This window comes from Panicum virgatum, chromosome 9K (genome assembly GCF_016808335.1).
Source record: "Panicum virgatum strain AP13 chromosome 9K, P.virgatum_v5, whole genome shotgun sequence".
In the NCBI taxonomy this organism is placed as follows: Eukaryota; Viridiplantae; Streptophyta; class Magnoliopsida; order Poales; family Poaceae; genus Panicum; species Panicum virgatum.
In genome coordinates this window covers 19,270,344-19,288,782 of record NC_053144.1, presented here as the reverse complement: position 1 = coordinate 19,288,782, position 18,439 = coordinate 19,270,344, and the positions used below count along the sequence as shown (strand labels likewise).

At 42.2% G+C, this 18,439-nt stretch overlaps 3 long non-coding RNA genes across 22 annotated transcripts; 2 read left to right on the top strand and 1 right to left on the bottom strand.

Moving 5' to 3' along the window:
- Positions 1 to 2,418: 2,418 nt before the first annotated feature.
- Positions 2,419 to 4,685, bottom strand: LOC120650585. The gene is made up of 2 exons (XR_005665710.1): positions 3,882 to 4,685; positions 2,419 to 3,799 (listed from the first exon to the last, which is right to left on the bottom strand). It is a non-coding gene; the product is annotated as an uncharacterized LOC120650585 (long non-coding RNA).
- Positions 4,686 to 6,205: 1,520 nt separating this feature from the next.
- On the top strand, positions 6,206 to 7,709 carry LOC120648565. The gene is made up of 2 exons (XR_005664994.1): positions 6,206 to 7,239; positions 7,354 to 7,709. It is a non-coding gene; the product is annotated as an uncharacterized LOC120648565 (long non-coding RNA).
- A 4,591-nt stretch (positions 7,710 to 12,300) lies between these two features.
- Positions 12,301 to 18,327, top strand: LOC120650583. Of its 20 annotated transcripts, none has more exons than XR_005665708.1 (8): positions 12,328 to 12,929; positions 13,148 to 13,324; positions 13,880 to 14,024; positions 14,207 to 14,608; positions 14,831 to 14,991; positions 15,584 to 15,795; positions 16,177 to 16,260; positions 16,586 to 17,243. It is a non-coding gene; the product is annotated as an uncharacterized LOC120650583 (long non-coding RNA). The 20 variants fall into 20 exon arrangements; XR_005665709.1 differs by having other exon boundaries at positions 16,153 to 16,260; XR_005665705.1 differs by lacking the exon at positions 16,177 to 16,260 and having other exon boundaries at positions 12,301 to 12,929.
- The last annotated feature ends 112 nt before the right edge of the window (positions 18,328 to 18,439 follow it).

The window sequence follows — 18,439 nt, the reverse complement described above, 5'->3', positions numbered from 1 at the left end:
TCATCATGGCCGCCGCCTGGCCCTGCACACCGAGCCCCTACCTCCACACCTCCTCCGCCCTAGCAGACCCTTGGAACGGGTTGCCCTCGGCCTCCTGCAGCTCCTCGACCCGGCCCTCATTGCCCTCCCTCGCCGGAATGCCGCCGTCGCCGCCACCGCCACCTGGGTACTGCTCCCGTCGCCAGCTCTCCTCCGGCCACCCCGGTATCAACCGAGACCACCCTAAGATAGCTTTCGTGTCCCTCATACTCCCCCACCCCTCCCTCGCCGCCGGGAAGCACCCCATTGCCGGAATCGAGCTCCCTGAGCCTCCTCTGTTCCAAAAATCGCGACTAGGGACCTTGTGCGAGAATTAGAACTTTTCTAGGGGGTTTTCTGCGAAGCCTGTGACTCAGATGAATAGTGTCGTGCTGGACATTTTTGAAATTTTAGCTGCAAACTTTGGAAAATCATAGTAAATCGTAGAAAAATCAAAAAAATACAAACAAAAATTTGTTGGATTCCTTGTCCTAAGATCTACAACTTTCCTTACATGTTGATCTTCAGTTTCTAAATAGTTTTAGCTCTAGTTTAAATGTTAGTTTAAGTGGTTGCAAGCTTTGAAAATGCATAGTAAATAGTAGAAAAATGGTAAAAATATAAAACTAGTTGGGTTAGTTTTTTTTTGGCATGCAGAACTTTGGAAAAATATTTAACCTGCTGTTTGTTTAATGTTTTTGTGATGTATTGGTTTAATCATGGTTAATGCTTGTTTACGCTTGTTTATTTAATATCTGCAGTTCTGGATGTTCAAAAATTATGAAATTTGTGCAGTAGCTCACTCTTTACATGCTTAGTTCCCTGTAAAAGTTTCATGTCCAGAAGCTATGCACTTGTGTGTAAATCTATTTTTGTTCAACTTGTCTTGTTGAGGATAAAATAAATACTTTATGTTATCATTTAATGTTGGTTAATTGTTTCTACACTCCTTCTCAGTAGCTTATCATGCTGGTAAAATTTGGTTACCAGTTTATGATTGCAAGTTAAGTTTTTACTTTTTGTTTGGTTCCTAGATATAGTTTTCATTTTGTGTGTTGCTAAAAGGTGCTTTCCTACATGCTAATTTCAGTAGCTAATTCTTGTTCTTGTGTAAATTATGTTAACCCTTTTTGGACCAGAAAATGGTTTGTGTTTATTCACCTTGCTTATGTTTGGTTGTTAAGTTAAATAAAATCTATAGTTAATCCTTCTTGATTTATAACTTGACTTTTCTAAATGAGTTTACTAATTGTTTTTGGAAAGAAACACTTCAGCCTAAAACAAACTGAATGAACTCTCGTGTTGTAGCACCAAACTGGTTTGCCTTTTTGAGTGTATATGCGGTGCTTACTCGATAAATGATTGCCCAGTCATGTCTTTCTTTTTAATCGCATTGCATTGCATCATCAGCCCCCATGCAATTGTGACCTTATGCTTGCTTTGTATGCCTTTTAAATGCATCATGTGGTGTTTTTCTTAAGTTCACGCACTTGGATCGTTGCATCTCATCTAGGTACGCTAGATGAGCGACGCGTGGAACTAAAGGGTAAAGTTGAAGCCGAGCCAGAAGATGGTGTACTGGTGGACGTATCTAGAAGATGGACAGATGGATCCCGATGGGCATGACGAAGGCTGATGCTCGCCAAGCGAGTATCATCTAACACTGACTTAGTGTTACTCTCAGGCAAGCCCCGGAGCATAACTCTTAATTTCAGTATTCAATGTTTATTATATAATTATTGTGCATTTACGTTTCTAGAAGTTGATTGGGGAAGGCAGAAACATCGCGAAAACATTGTTTTTGCCGCTAGAGAGTTTGGTCGAGCTAGGGTTCAACCAAAAACTTTCTGATTAGTGGGCCCTTTGTAAGAGGGTAGGGGTAAGTTTTTTGGTGGGAGAAAATTTCAACTTCTTTGGGTATGTTCATATTCTAAGATTCTAAGATACTTCAAAGATATATACATGAAAATTTTCAAAAGCAGCCCTATTTTTTAAATGTACTATGATTATACCTTAGTATTAGTATATAAAATAAGTATGTCTATATGCTCTATGTATGGTCGCATACTAAACACATATATCATCATAGATATTCTAGTATGAACACATACTCCACATACATACTCTTCGTTGGATCAGATACGTCATGTATCATGAGATACACACATAGAAGTAGCTACAAGCGAGTGTAGAATAAGCTAGTTTCATATTGTAAATAATAGCATTTGTGCAAAGAAAATCCTCGCTGCTGAAATCAAATGAGTGAAACATAAAACTATCTCAGAATTTTGCAACCAAAATAGCCTAGTCCGAAGGAGTGACATTTGTGAACAGAAAAACTGCAATTATAAATACATTCATGAGGATTTGAAGCAAAAGGCATGATGATATTGCATAGAATTAGTTTGTAATGTCATCATATAGTATTATTTAGCAAAGGCATAGAGTTGCTGAATACTGTGCCTACATTAGTAATTACATTCGTGAGGATGGAAGCAAGGCATATAACAGTATAAATCTTAAACTCGCACAAAAAAGTACTTTCTGCATTGCATCCATCATGTTGGAACCAAACTAAACAGAGTATAAGAACATAAGAATTTCAGCTTATTGGAATGAGGAAACTAATTCTCAACATTATAGATGCCAGAAATGTTGTTGTTGTTGTTGTATAGATGCCAGAAATCTTTTCTAAACTCTACTGGTGGACCATACCGTGGACAGAGAATTCATGGTGCGTGGAATGTAGAATTTACTTCTACATACAATGTTAAAGCCTGTTTTCAAAAACACACCCTAACTGGTATGACTAAACCAACAGCCAGTTAGTAAATAGTGGCATGTGTGAGCAAAAAAAATTGAACCCTATGCAATTTACAGTTTAATTATTTTTGTAATAAACACTCTAGGTTTTATAACCAAAGTAGCATGTGCGATCAGGAAAAACTTCAATTCTATGCAAGCTAGCACCGAGTTAGTATTCTGATAAAAGTAAAAATATAAAATCATATAAAAATCTTGATTACTTATAATTAAAGTTGCCGAGTGATACAATCAATTAAGCAAATGATGTGATACACTCACCTCTGCTCTGCTTCTGCCATTGCTAGAAAAAAAAGCAGCAATGAAAAGTTCAGAAAATAATCTCCAATGTTAATATTTTATAGAAGAGCTCAAAACTGCATACAACCTTGTCAAAAAGGAATAATAGAAATCTTCAATGTTTCTAAAGCTAGTCAGCAGATAAAGGGCATGCTTTCATTTATGTATAATTAATTGCATGGCTATAGGAAGAATCGATATATCAGTATACTGGAAAGAAACAGCATGCATCATTTGAATAGATCGAGCTTAGGTCTGCTTCTCTGAATGATATGTAATAATGGAATTACAGAAATAGAATGAGAACGCATAAGAAAGATATTTTCTTTTCTTTTAGACTAGTATTCAGATAATAAGTAGCATGTGAAAGCTTAAGAAACTCCTTAGTGTTGCTTAATGCACTGATCCATTGTTGGTTCTCATCCATGATCTAACCAAATAAACCCCAATAGTAAGCAACAAAGAAAATTAACTAGTCCCAGCCTGCTGAACTTGTAATGTAAGCAAATGCTCGAAGTTGCTTGGCCATCCTGGGTGCCATCCATTGTACCAAAAGGATGACAACATCCAGACGAAATAGGTGAAGAGACCTCCCTTGTATGGTTTAGTTCGCCGTAACACTGGACATGACTCGGCGTCCAGCCACCAGACGAAATCTTGGTCCTCTGATTTGTATGATCTGCATATATTAGATAATTTGGATTTTAATTAATCAGTCAAATAAAGGACGGGCTAGAATCAATCAATCTGGCTCAGTATACATATTAACCCGTCTGCAGGTGCATAAACTCCCTGGCATGTACCACATCCGCGCCAGCAGTTCTGCAAGTATCTATCTCATCAGCGGCTTCCCACCATCGTGCTGGCCGCAAGCCTCTCCAGGCATCACAGCAAGGCCATCCAATCAACAAAACAATCTATTGGGAAGCTCAAGAACATAAAGAAGAAAAACCATTGCTAAACAAAAGATTTGATAGCCAAACAATGATTAGATCTGCACGCAGGAGCATATAAATTAGAATTGGGAATAGGGTTAAAACACTGCACAAAAATCGCAGGAAGATCCATTGCATCAGAAGAATTTCGAGACCTCATCCACAGCTACCGAGATGGCCGGAGGCTTGTACCTCGAGGACGCGGCGCGGCAGCGGGAGACTCACTGGGATGGCAGGAGGGTGGCGTCGGCGCCCGGCGCGACCGTCTCCAGCTCGCCGGGGCGGCACGGGACGGAACAGCGACACATCGACGGGAGGGACAGGAAGGTCGCCGGCGGCGCAGGGGCTCGGCGGGGAACCAGGCGGCGCCAAGGGTACCTCTGAAACGGCGCCCAACGCGGACATGTGCAGCAGGCAGCTGCTTGCTGGAGCGGCACGGGAGCCGGCGGCGCGAGGGGGAGAGCAGGAGCACCTCGCCGGGGAGGCAGGGGGAGCGCCGTGTCCAGGGGGCGAACCGAATCCTCGTCAGTCGCCACGATGTTTTCAGCAGCTACTGAACGTTGCCCACGATGAGAAAAAACGGTGGAACGGGGGAGGGGAACCGTCAGAGAAAAAAAACCGGCGGATTAAAAAAAGATCGGGGACAGAAAGCGCGTGGCGAGGCGGTCGGGTCGAGGGAGGGGTATCATATAGAACTGTTGAATAATTAGACAATTGTTTAATTAAATTTCGAAATAAATAAATCATGAACATGATTAGAACTAGCATGAACCCTATTATACTAGTAGCAAGACGCAGAACAATCATGATCTCAGAAAATATGATTAAACACTGAATCAAACAACAGCGTACGTACTGAGTTTTCTTCTTCGGAAAGACGAACGGTGCAGACGGGACGACGGTGGTCGTACGAACAGAGTGCAGCAGACGACGTCGCAGGCGACGATACGTCGCAGCACCAGACTTGGACGGAGGACGAGCCGTGGCGAAGATCGTTGAGCGGTCGCGCCGGGCGCTTCCCAAAAACCTTATGCGCCCTCTCCCGGTGCAGGATCCCAAAGGCGAAAGGTTCCGGAGACCTGCTCTCCCGTTCGTCGGTGCACGCCGACGCTCGGGATGAAATAGGCTACGATGGCGGCGCAATAGCAAGAAAGAGACAAAACTCTAGCTTGAATTGATGTATCCTTTGGTGCAGCCTATGGATTAGATATATAGGAGAACCACATGGTCTCTTCAACTTCCACAAGCAATGTGGGATTAAAGATTTGCACCACATGGACCTTTAAGATTTATTTGGAATAATTGAAATACTTAATGGGTCAACACCAAATTCCAATAATTATTGGAATTTTGGACTTGGCCCATTAATTACTTCAACTATTCCAAATAAATTTCAAAGGCCCATATAAACATGAGGAAGTAAAGGAGTGGTGCAAACCTTTAGTCCCATCTTGCTTGAGAAAGTTGAAGATAGCTAACTTAAATAGTGAGGCCATACTTTCCTCTTCAAGCTATGTGTGTGGGGAGAGAAAGGAAACTCCACACGCGCGCGCTTGCTTGCCTCGCCAAGCCGGGCTCGGGCTCGGGCTCGGGACGGGGCGAAATACGCGGGCACGCGACGTCCGCGTGAATGGTCCGCCGAAATCCGGCTCCTCGCCTTTCAGAGGCGCGGCTTCCTTTTGCTGTTTTATTTTTTTGGTTGCTTGGCTGTTAGGTTTGCGAGATATGGAAGGTCTAGTCGGTTTCCTAATCTGATTACGGATTCGATTACGATGCGAGGTCGTAGGGTCTCCTATATATACATCCTATCGGCTGCCACCAAAATACATCTAATTTGAGTTAGGGTTTTGCCTCGCCTCATTGCTGCGCCGCCACCGTAGTTTTCTCCATCCCGAGCGCTGGCGTGCACCGGCGAACGGGAGAGCAGGTCTCCGGAACCTTTCACCTTTGGGATCCTGCACCGGGAGAGGGCGAATAAGGTTTTTGGGAAGTGCCCGGCGCGACTGCTCAGTGATCTTCGCCACGGCTCGTCCTCCGTCCAACTCCGGTGCTGCGGCGTATCGACGTCTGCACCGCTGTCTGCTGCGCTTCGTTCGCACAACCGCCGTCATCCCGTCAGCGTCGTTCGTCTTTCCGACGGCAAACGCTCAGTACGTACGCTGTTATTTAGTTCAGTGTTTAATTATGTTTTTACTGCATCTTGTTACTATTATGATAGGGTTGTTCATGCTAGTTCTAGTCAAGTTCATGATCTATTTATTTCGAAATTTAATCGGACAATTGCCTAATTATTCAATAATCCAAAAATCTTATTATATGCAATCTGTTGATTTTACTATGGCTAGTTTTGCTGATGCACTGAGGCCGCACAAGTTTACCTGTGTGCACTTCAAGAGATGGCAAGTCAAGGTCCGTCTCTGGCTTACTATACTGCATGTATGGGAAGCAAGACTTGGTACTCCAGCAGGTGATCATTCCCTTGAGAAGAGGAGAAAGCTCACGGATGCCAATCATGTTTTTATGGGATGTGTGATTAGTGTTCTGCATGATTGTCTGGTTGATGTGTACATACACATAACTGATGCAAAAGAGCTGTGGGATGCATTGGTTGCTAAATATGATGCAACAGATGCGAGCAGTGAACTGTACATTATGGAGAGCTTTCATGACTACAAGATGGTGAATAACCGTTCTGTTGTAGAATAGGCTCATGAGGTACAAGTTCTTATCAAAGAGCTCGAACTCCTGAAATGTCCTATACTCGATAAGTTTGTGGCTGGATGCATAATTGCAAAGCTGCCCTCCTCATGGAGGAACTTCGCCACTGCTTTGAAACACAAGAGACAGGAGATATCAGTTGAAAATCTAATAACATCTCTTGATGTTGAAGAGAAAGCTCGGTCAAAGATGCTTCTAATAAAGGAGGTGATGGTACTTTTAGCGCCAACATGGTGCAGAAGAACCACCCACACAGCAAGAACAAAAAGGCTGCCCACAAGCCTGCCAAGACTACTACCTTCAATAAGAAGAATACAAATGTCAAAAGAGCTTGCTTCACGTGCGGTGAAGGGGGATACTTCGCAAGAGATTGTCCAAACTGTGCTGATCGCGAGGCAAAGGCTAATCATGGATCAGGAGGATCTAAGGACGTCAACATGACAATTCTAGGAAGCACTGAGGACGGGTACGGTAATCTGTTTACTGTTCTTTTAGTATTTCAATCCATAAATTTGGTGGTTTGATACAGGTGCTAATGTTCATGTGTGTGCTGACATCTTTTTGTTTTTTTTCTTATTAGGCCGCTCAAGGTTCAAGCGTGCTGATGGGAAACGGGTCACATGCTTCTGTTCGTGGTGTTGGTACGATAGATCTGAAGTTTACTTCGGGGAAGATCGTGCAGCTGAAGAACGTGTAGCATATCCTAACTATCAACAAAAATCTAGTGAGCGGCTCCCTTCTATGCAAGGACGGGTTTAAGGTAGTGTTAGAGTCCAATAAATTAGTCGTGTCAAAACATGGACAATTCATTGGTAAAGGCTATGATTGCGGAGGCTTGTTCCGCCTTTCCCTTGCAGATTTTTGTAATAAGTCAGTGAACCATATTTGCGGTGCTGTTAATGATGATGCGAGTGTTTGGCACTCTCGTTTATATCATGTTAACTTTGGCTTGATGTCTCGATTATCCAGCATGTGTTTAATTCTGAATTTTACTGTTGCCAAAGGTTCAAAGTGTCATAGTTGTGTGCAATCGAAACAGCCTCGAAAGCCTCACAAGGCGGCTGAGGAGAGAAACTTGGCACCTCTTGAACTCATAAATTCTGATCTGTACGAGATGAATGCCGTGTTGACAAAAGGTGGAAAGAGATATTTCATGAATTTGATTGATGATGCGTCTAGATTTTGCTATGTTTACTTGTTGCAAACTAAAGATGAAGCGCTAGACTACTTTAAAATCTATAAGACCGAAGTTGAAAATCAACTAGAGAGAAAGATCAAACGTTTAAGGTCAGATCGTGGTGGTGAATATTTTCCCAAAATCTTTGATGAATTCTGTGAGGAACATGGCATTATTCACGAGAGGACACCTCCCTACTCACCCGAGTCTAACGGGATTGCTGAGAGAAAGAACCGCACGTTGACTGACTTGATTAACGCCATGTTAGACACTAGTGGTTTATCTAAAGTATGGTGGGGGAGGCTTTATTGACTGCGAGTCATGTCTTGAATAGAGTTCCTAATAGAAATAAAGAACAGACTCCATATGAGATATGGATGGGGAGAAAATCGTTGCTTTCTTACTTGCGCACATGGGGATGTTTAGCAAAGGTCAATATTCCAATCAACAAGAAGCGCAAGTTGGGACATAAAACAGTGGATTGTGTCTTTATAGGATATGCTCAGAGAAGTATAGCTTATAGATTTTTAGTAGTTAAATCTGAGGTACCTGATATGCTTGTTGATAGTATTATGGAATCTCGTGATGCAATATTTTTTGAGAGTATATTTTCAATGAAAGATATGCATAACACTTCTAGATTTTCTTCTGAGATCACTCCTGATCGTGTTGCTATTTCTGAGACTTCTGAACAACCTGTAGAGCGTGAGGAAATCCTTGAGAAGGATGACAGTGAAGCTCCTCGGAGGAGCAAGAGACAAAGGGTTGTAAAATTTTTTGGTGATGACTTCACTGTGTACCTTGTGGATGACACACACCCACTACCATTGCTGAGGCATATGTATCTCCAGATGCAGATGATTGGAAAGAAATTGTCCAAAGTGAGATGGACTCGATTCTATCCAATGGTACGTGGGAACTCACTGAGCGACCCTATGGTTTTAAACCTGTGGGTTGTAAATGGGTGTTCAAGAAGAAGATTAGGCCTGATGGTACTATTGAGAAGTACAAGGCTCGCCTTGTGGCCAAAGGTTACACACAAAAAGGAAGGCGAAGACTTATTTAACACATACTCACCGGTTGCTAGACTGACTACTATTCGAGCACTTCTTTCCCTGGCTGCCTCATATGGTCTTATCGTTTATCAGATGGACGTAAAGACAGCTTTTCTGAATGGAGAGTTGGATGAGGAGATCTATATGGATCAGCCTGACGAGTTTGTAATGAATGGTCAAGAAAGCAAAGTGAGCAAATTATTAAAGTCTTTGTATGGCCTGAAACAAATACCTAAGCAATGGCATGAGAAGTTTGACAGAACTTTAACTTCTGCGGGTTTTGTCATAAATGAGGCTGATAGATGTGTGTACTATCACTACGGTGGGGGTGCATGAGTCATATTGTGTTTGTATGTAGACGACATACTGATTTTTAGCAAAAATATTGATACGATCAAAGAGGTCAAGTCTTTTCTATCAAAGAGTTTTGATATGAAAGATCTGGGAGAAACTGATGTGATTCTGAACATCAAGCTGATTAAGGGTAAGAATGGAATTACTCTTTCGCAATCTCATTATGTGGAAAATATATTGAGTCGCTTTGGCTATGTAGATAGCAAGCCTTCTCCAACCCCTTATGATTGGTTCACTCATGTACTTAGCTAGTGCAACGAGACCCGATATATCTTTTGCTGTGAGCAAATTGAGCAGGTTCATGTCCAACCCGGGTACTGATCATTGGCATGTAATTGAAAGAGTTATACGCTATCTAGTTGGTACTATGAGTTATGGGATTCACTATTCTGGGCACCCTGCTGTGCTGGAGGGATATAGTGATTCGAACTGGATATCTGATGATGATGATCTTTATGCCACTAGTGGGTACGTGTTTACCCTTGGAGGTGGTGCGATATTATGAAGGTCTTGCAAACATACCATTTTGACGAGGTCAACCATGGAAGCAGAACTTACTGCTTTGGATACAGCCACTGTTGAGGCAGAGTGGCTGCGTGAACTCTTGATGGACTTGCCTGTGGTTGAGAAACCAGTGCTGGCTATCCTTATGAACTGTGACAATCAAACAGTGATAGTCAAAGTGAACAGTGTTAAGGATAATGCAAAATCATCAAGACATGTCAAAAGACGACTGAAGTCTGTCAGGAAGATGAGAAACTCCGGAGTGATAAGTGTGACTTATATTCAAACAGATAAAAACTTGGCAGATTCCTTTACAAAAGGGCTATCACGGAATGTGATAGAAAGTGCATCGAGGAAGATGAGTTTGAGGCCTATATAGTTGCCATAGTGGTAACCTAACCTATATGATCGGAGATCCTGTGAATTAGGACCTGGGAAGAACAAGCTATCGGTTAACTGAGGAGAGTAATTTTCTTTAGAACCTTCTCTTAGTGAAGATGCAATACTCTCATATGCTGTATGGTAGGTCGGCTATGTGTCTTAATGTGTTTCTGTTGGCTTGGTTAAGCGAAGATGCTGTTCTACAGAGCATTCTTGAAAGAAGTACACCTATATGAGCCCGACTGTTGAACGTCGCATTCTATGTGCCTTGGGTAATCTCTAGCAAGCTCATGAAAAGACCAGAGGGTATGACGTATATGCTCCACCCGCGGAGTAGGCTACTGGCAGCCGTGTACTGGTTATGACTTTGAGTGAAACTTGTTCGCACCAAACTTGTAATTCAAGGCATAATCCATTGTTCAAGTTGTGGATAAATGTAGCTTGAAGTTCTAGGTGAGAGTTCAACTTAACAGTCCTCACTAAAACACTGGTATATCAAACAGTAGTGAGAAACTGATAAATGTCAAAATGGGCATTTGAGATCTGGTGGGAGATTGTTGGAATTTTGGGCTTGATCCATTAATTATTTCAGCTATTCCAAATAAATCTCAAAGGCCCATATAAACATGAGGAAGTGAAAAGAGTGGTGCAAACCTTTAGTCCCACCTTGCTTGAGGAAGTTGAATTTAGCTAACTTAAATAGTGAGGTTATCCTTGCCTCTTCAAACTATGTGTGTGGGGAGAGAAAGAAAACTCCACACACGCGCGGTCGCTCGCCTCGCCTCGCCGGGCCGGGCCGGGGCGAAATACGCGGGCACGCGACATCCACGTGAATGGTCCGCCGAAATCTGGCTCCTCGCCTTGCGGGGGCGCGGCTTCCTTTTGCTGTTTTATTTTTTGGTTGCTTGGATGTTAGATTTGCGAGATATAGAAGATCTCGTCGGTTTCCTAATCTGATTACGGATCCGATTACGACGCAAGGTCCTAGGCTCTCCTATAAACCGAATCCTCGTCAATCGCCACGATGTTTTCAGCAGCTAGAAACTGAAAATTGCCCCCGATGAGAAAAAACGGTGGAACGGGGGTGGGAAACCGTCAGAGAAAAAACCGACAGATTAAAAAAAAAGGGACATGAAGCACGTGACGAGGCGGTTGGGTCGAGGGAGGGGTTGGATACTAAATACTTATTTGCTAGCTAGCAACTTCTATATATATATATGAGTAACTACTCTCATCATCAGTATATCATCGTGTGCATGTTCCTATACTTATTTATCACTTTGAGTATGTTCATATACTTATTCTAAGATACTTCAAAGATATATACATGAAAAATTTTAAAAACAACCCTATTTTTTAAATATACTATGATTATATATTAGTATTAATATATAAAATAAGTATATCCATATACTCTATGTATGGTCACATACCCCACATATATATCATCATAGATATTCTAGTATAAACATATACTTCACATACATACTCTTTGCTAGATCAGATACGTTCTATATCATGAGATATACATATAGAAATAACTATAAGCGAGTGTAGAAAAGAATTTTCCTATCTATCTATACTATAAGGATTCATAGAAATTGAAACTCTTTTTACCTAAATTAACGCTCATACCCACCTCACATACCACCATCTTTGGGCCCACCTATAGGAAACAATGGCTGTGTTTAGATCCGTAAAATAGTGGTAAAAAGGGTCACATCGGACACTATGGCACACTGTAATATTTTTCGTTTGTTTATGGTAATTGTTGTCCTACCATGACATAACCAGACTCAAAAGATTCGTCTCGTCGTATACATCAAAATTATGCAATTAGTTTTTTATTTATCTATATTTAATACTTCATATATGAGGTAAAAAAATTAATGTGATAAGTGAATAGTGAAGTTAGAAAGAAATTTTGGAAGTGAACACATCCATTGTTCGACGAAACGCGGCGGCAGACGGATTTCCGACGCCCGCGCCGTACAATCCCGCCGGCGCATCGCGTTTTTTTTTCACCGCGCCTCCTGTACCCGCCTCCTGGTACCGAATCAGCGCCACCTCCCTCGCGACGCCGCCTTCCCCCGACGCCCTCCCAACCCCCTCCCCTCCGCAGACCCATCCATCCCCGCCGCTCCTCGGAGGCCAGGGACGCCTCCCCTCGATCCCCCTTCCTCCCCATCCGCAGCGCCGCCCCTCCCCTCCATCGCCTTCCTTCCCATCCGCAGGCCGCAGAGCCGCCCCTCCCCTCCATCGCCTTCCTCCCAATTTGCTGGCCGCATCGCCGACCCAGCTTGCCACTCATGGACGGATCGGCCGCGGGGCTGGAGGCGGCGGAGCGAGTGGTTATGCGGTGGGACTCGGTCTCGGCGGGCACCGGCGGGATCGAGCACATGCTGTTCGAGGGCGCCGGCGACCGGGCCGAGGCGGACCGCTTCCTCCAAGCTGTCGACGACGTGCGCCGCCGTCGTCCGCCGCCGTCGTCCGCCGCCGTCGGGAGCCCGCGCCGCCTCACCTCGTCCTCTGCGGGGGGATCCGGCGCCGAGCAGTTCCGCCACGTGCTCTCCTCCCGCGCGCTCGACGCGCTCGCCGACCTCAGCTCGCTCTCCATTAGCACGACGTGATGCCAACTGGAAGACGCGCCGCGGCGCCCCCAGCCCCCAACCCGGCCAGATCAGGGTAAATCCCCATTCTCCTCTATAACCCTAGCTGATTTTTCGGGTCTTTTCCTTGTGATTTTCGATTCGCGAGTTCTACTCGATCTTTTGGTAAACTTCTTTTTGGATCTGCTAATTCTTGATGTTGCTAATCTATTTTAGGGTTTATTGTACCTAATAATGAGCATGTTTAAGTGACAAATAAGAGTTGACAAAAGTTAATTTGGTGCTTCTTTTCAGATTTTGTCGAGGACCTCGTAAAGTCAGGGAATGTAGTAGAGACTATATATGCAGGTCCTGAGGCTGATTTACTTGAGAAATTTTAGCCTGTGCCTCTCCTCAAAGCTTATCTGTGGGACTCCAGCAACAAGGCTCAGGCTGTGTTGAAAAGTGGGAAGACATTCCAGTCTCGCGCTTGTAAGAATTTATCTACTGCTCTTGTTCCATCACTTACATTTTCGATTGATTAATAAACCATTCAGTATGAGGCACCGAGACTTTTTTTTCCCTACTCGAATACCTGTCAGGAGTTTTGTAATGTTGTTTTAAGTCTATTTGTGAGAGAAGTAAAACCATTCAACACGAAGTTACTTGTAGCCTGTTTGAATGAAACTTTAATGTACAGTAATGTGGCCGTTATTTTTCTTTCTAAATCCTTTTCAGCATCCCGAGGGTTAATAGATTTAATGTTGTAGCAATTTTATTTGTACACATGATGATGTGGCAACATCCATGGTACTTAATATTGCAATGACAACAGGCAGTATAGCATATGAAAATGGTGCTATATTCATGGGTGAGATGCAATACCAAATCTATACTGCAATAAAATTGAACATTTTTTTCCTGCAATTATGGGTCTGGAATGAAATCTATACAGGCAGTATAGCTCGACAGAGCCGGGGTTCAGATGCTTTTCCTTGTGATTTTCAATTCGCGAGTTCTAATCATCTGACAAATGCTTATGTTCAGGTTGCCGAGAGATGCCAGTCCTACCAATAGCTGAACCGCTTATGATTTGTGGCTACGCACCAAGACAAGAGATCAGATGCATCAATCCAAAATATTCTGAATTTCGTCACCCTTAGATAACAGCCCTTCTATGGCACAAGGCTAGGTACCTCTAATCTTTATGGTAGTTTTCATTTCAGCTGTAGTCAGTTGACCAGCTCACTGCGTTAGTAGGAATTTAAACACTTTCTATTGTATAGCGTTTACACAATCATGGTGTACGTTTTCTGCTTATCTCCTCATGTGGCTCGTGCTTTAGGCACTTAACTCCATTTTCCTATTAAACAGGCTGCAAAGTACATCGAGCACGATAGCTCCTTCAGCAAGGAGGAGAAGCAATCTAAAGCACTGAAGATCAGTTGCAAGCTCAGCAACGTGGCGTGCAAGCTGAAGCTAAAAGAATAAAGAGAAGCAGAGAAACTCTGCACAAAGGTATTGCAGACAAAAATTTATGGTTTGTCCAGAGAAACTCTGCGGTGGGTCGCCGGCCGCGTCGAGAGGTGGTACCACGGCGAGGGCCTCGCGTGCGCGCGGGTGGTCCGCTGCTGGAACCCCGGCTCCGTCGAGCTCGCGTGCGAGGTGCATGAGGGGGACATCACCAGGGTGGAGTACCAGTTCGTGGATGAGCTCAACAACGCCGTCGACGGCCACACCCGCATCCCTGTCATTTAGAGGGAGTTGCCCCACCAGGTAACAAGCTCCATGTTCATGGTTAACATAATTTACATGCTTCATTGCACATGACTCCGATAATTTTTTTTAATGTGCAATGAATTATTTGATTCTACGCATCCAATTATGAATACGATTCTCCGATACATATGTGACTTCCATTATCTTTTTAATGTGCTCTGTTTTTATGTGACTGCAATTCAATGTGATTTAACTTTTGGCTCTCTAAATCTGTTGCAGCTTAGACCTGGACATATCTACAACATCGGACCAGCTGAATAATCTGTGAAGCATATCAAGTTGCTTGGATTATTCTCCAGTGTCAATCTGATTACTCGCCCCGACGAGATGAAAGAAGGCGGTGTGGTTGTTGAATTTAAGCTTAGGGAGCTAGAACCAAGGTCGGCAGGAGTTATTATCAAATTAAGTTTGTTTCTTAATTCTTGAGCATGAAACTACATAAAGTTTGTATTAACCAATAAATACTGTCATCTTTATTTCATAAAGTTTGTAATATATTCTGTGTTAGTAAAATTGAGTCTAGCCGCCATTTACAGGATCTAGACTCAATTTACAAATTAATGATACCTGCAGTAAAATTGGACACTGTAGGAAAGAATGCTTCACGGCCTTTTGCATCAGGTATTGAATGCATGATACCTGCAGTATACTTCGTTTGATTTATTCAAATTCTAATTTACAAATTAATGGAATGTTTTTGTAATTCTTATGGATGAACCTTGCATGTGGGGAATTTTTGTCAAATAAGACATGTGAGGTGTGTATTGATTGTTAGTTTTCATCCATCTGTCCAATTCCTAGCAAACAAGCTTGCACCTTGCCATTACTAGGTTTCATGGTTTACTGGCTATATGAAATAGCATAGTAGAAAAATGTTTGGAATGATGTTTTAAACTCAATATGCTATTTATCATACTTGGAGCTCCATTTCTTTGCACTTTGTTTGAAATTCTGATTGGTCTAGCCCTCTAGGGGTCAATAATGCAGCAAGCAAGTGATGTACCATACATGGGAGTCGGCGTGGCTGTCGATGGAACCAAGTATTGTCATCAAATTGTGGGGCCATTCTCTCCTCCAAAGGCCATGACTTGTCCTGAGTGGATTGCCACTTCTTTCTGTTAGGCATTGAAGCATCTACCATCTGGCAAGCAACCATCTGAGGTGTGGCTCATGGAACGATGAAGGTATGGCTTTCTCATCCACTGCTGTGAAACAAATCCATCTTTCGGTTTACAGTCTTGTTTCTTGCTCTCACTATTCAGTAATTATTTGAACGATAGATGTTTTAATGCTTAGTCAGTAGCTTCTTTTGCACGCAATACACATCCAGGTCCCATCAGTACTAATTTAATCACCAGTGTTGTGCAGAAGTGATACTTTTAAGTAGGAAACTAGAAATATTTGTTATAGCTGTATTCATACATTGAAGTGATACTTTTTAGAGAATATTGGGAACTATCAGTACAAACTTTGCTTTGTCGAAAAGATCTATAAGAGATTAACTTCAGTATTGCACTGAGTTTTATTTGACAAAGCTCTAGGAGAAATTGATTTCAATGTGGCAGCAAATTCTCGAGGTCAAAGAGCATTATTAGAAGATATTGATATGAATCTGGAACTATAAGAAGTGGATGCTGAATTTCCTATCGGTAATATTTCCATTCGATGTATCAGTAGAGAGTATTGTACCATTATTTGATTCTTGTTATGTTGAATGCTTTTAAAATATAATATCAGTTGAGTGTCTATCTTTCAGTAGGATCCTTTTTACATCCCCAAGCAGTCATTGATATTTGAGAGATGGATTACCATGTTGATTTTTCAAATGTAATTAATTCATATCTAAATTCCAAGTTGTGTGCAATACTGCTTGTGGAAAAATTTTGTTGGGGAGCACAGACCTGCTCCTTTTCCAATGTTTTTTTATCCAATGATCTGCAATGATTATGAAACTGTTCTTTCACTAAATTCTAGGCAGAGAAGGATGAGCTTCGCAATGAGAAGCAGAAGCTGAAACTAGAGGAGAGTTTAGAGCACCAGAAGAAGCTTATCACCTCGACTCCATCCTACATGCCTCATCCAACCCTGATGCCAGCGCCCTTCCCACAGGCTCCGCTAACACAGTTCCATCCCTAGGCGCAAGATGCAGGGCAGAAACCGCTCCTGCTCTCCATGAGCTTGATGAATTAGCTGTGAGGCGAGCATACCTCTGTTGTGTCGCCTTGTGCTCGCCACAGACTCACTTGCAACTTGGGATGGTATTCTCAACCATCGTCTGACTTGAGGCATCACTTTAGGGGATATTCATCAACATCAGAGGTAGTTCCCACTTCCCAATCTGAGCCGAGAACACTTTTTGTTGGCAATGAAAAGATTGGTGTTTTGCTGAATCTTGGGTGCCCAGCGACTCATGACGGTGTGCAGCCTTTCTTGTTTAATCTTTTTGCAGACCCGGTAATCATTATACTGCAAAACAATACTTGCCTCTGAGTTTTTTTAATCGTTTTATACTGTTTTCATACTTTTGCCTTGCATGTTTAACAATTGTGGCGCAAAGATAATTAGTGGTTTGTTATGTAAATGTGCAAGATGTTTAAATACTGCAGATATGTGGGGAGCTAATTTTCTGTAATCCCATTTTTTGTTGTGTCATTAATCAACATTGGAGCCTAACTTTCTAACATCATGTTATGATTGTTTAAGCTAGAAAGGCAGATGGTCAGATTAGAGCTATGCAACTCCATATGGAATACTACAGCTTTTAAACTTTTTTTATGAGAAGATTAGAGTAGTTAGGTGAAGTAAGGGGAACAATCTATTTGAGGTCTATCACTATATTTTAAGAGTAATGGATTGTGATTCCTTTGCTATCTTTTATGTCATAGCTTGGTTAACTTCTTGCAAATAGTAACATAGGAACATAAGTGTTAAAGCTTTTAGCTGGTTATGGTTTAGAAACTGAAAGAGACTCATGGGTATTGAGCTCCAAAATATTCTACTTCTTTGTTCTATTATGAAAATAATGCTGGTCTAACCACATGGCAATGGCAGTTTGATTAGGCTGTTGCTCTTTTGCTGCCATGGTCTAGCCAGCCGCCACCCTCTACCCAATTTTCTTTCGTTTTGAAAATTTAAACTTAATAGTATTCACGCCAAATTATAGATAAATGCAATCTCTTGATCAGTGTTATCAAGTTTCATTTTTACGGGTCAATGTTATCAAGGTTTTTTATTAGTGGTACTGTACACTTATTCTCCCAGTATACATGCTGCTGTCCAGTTTAGCAAATTCACAAACTTGTGCCAATCGAATTTTAATTTTGGGTAATTGAGAGGTTCAACTTTTTATCTGAGATGTGGATTTGTATGTTTCCAGAAGTACACATAGCACATGGAAATGAAATTACTTGAAAGCGCCATCTGATGCGTTTAGCACCTGACACGCTGAACTTTGGTCATTGTGGGTTTCGATTTTGCTGACTGTGAGCGCGGCTGCTGCAAAGAGTTCGTGTGGCTGTCGACCATCTGTGAATGTGGTCCACAACGTTGTTTTTTAATTATACATACAAACAAGGCATGCAAAGTTTAGGTAAATGCTGGTTCAGTTGACACTCGTACTTCTACTTGATATATTCATGCTGCTAATTTATCGAATGAAGTTCAGTTGAAACTCATACTCTTATTTGGCATTTTTCTGTAATAATTATTTTTTAACATCCATGTCGAGTTATTTTTTGAGCTTCTGCTGCTCTTTGAAGTTTTTGTACCTGATGAATTTAATGGATATGGTGCCTTTTTTCAATTTCTCCAAAAAACATCAAGTGTACA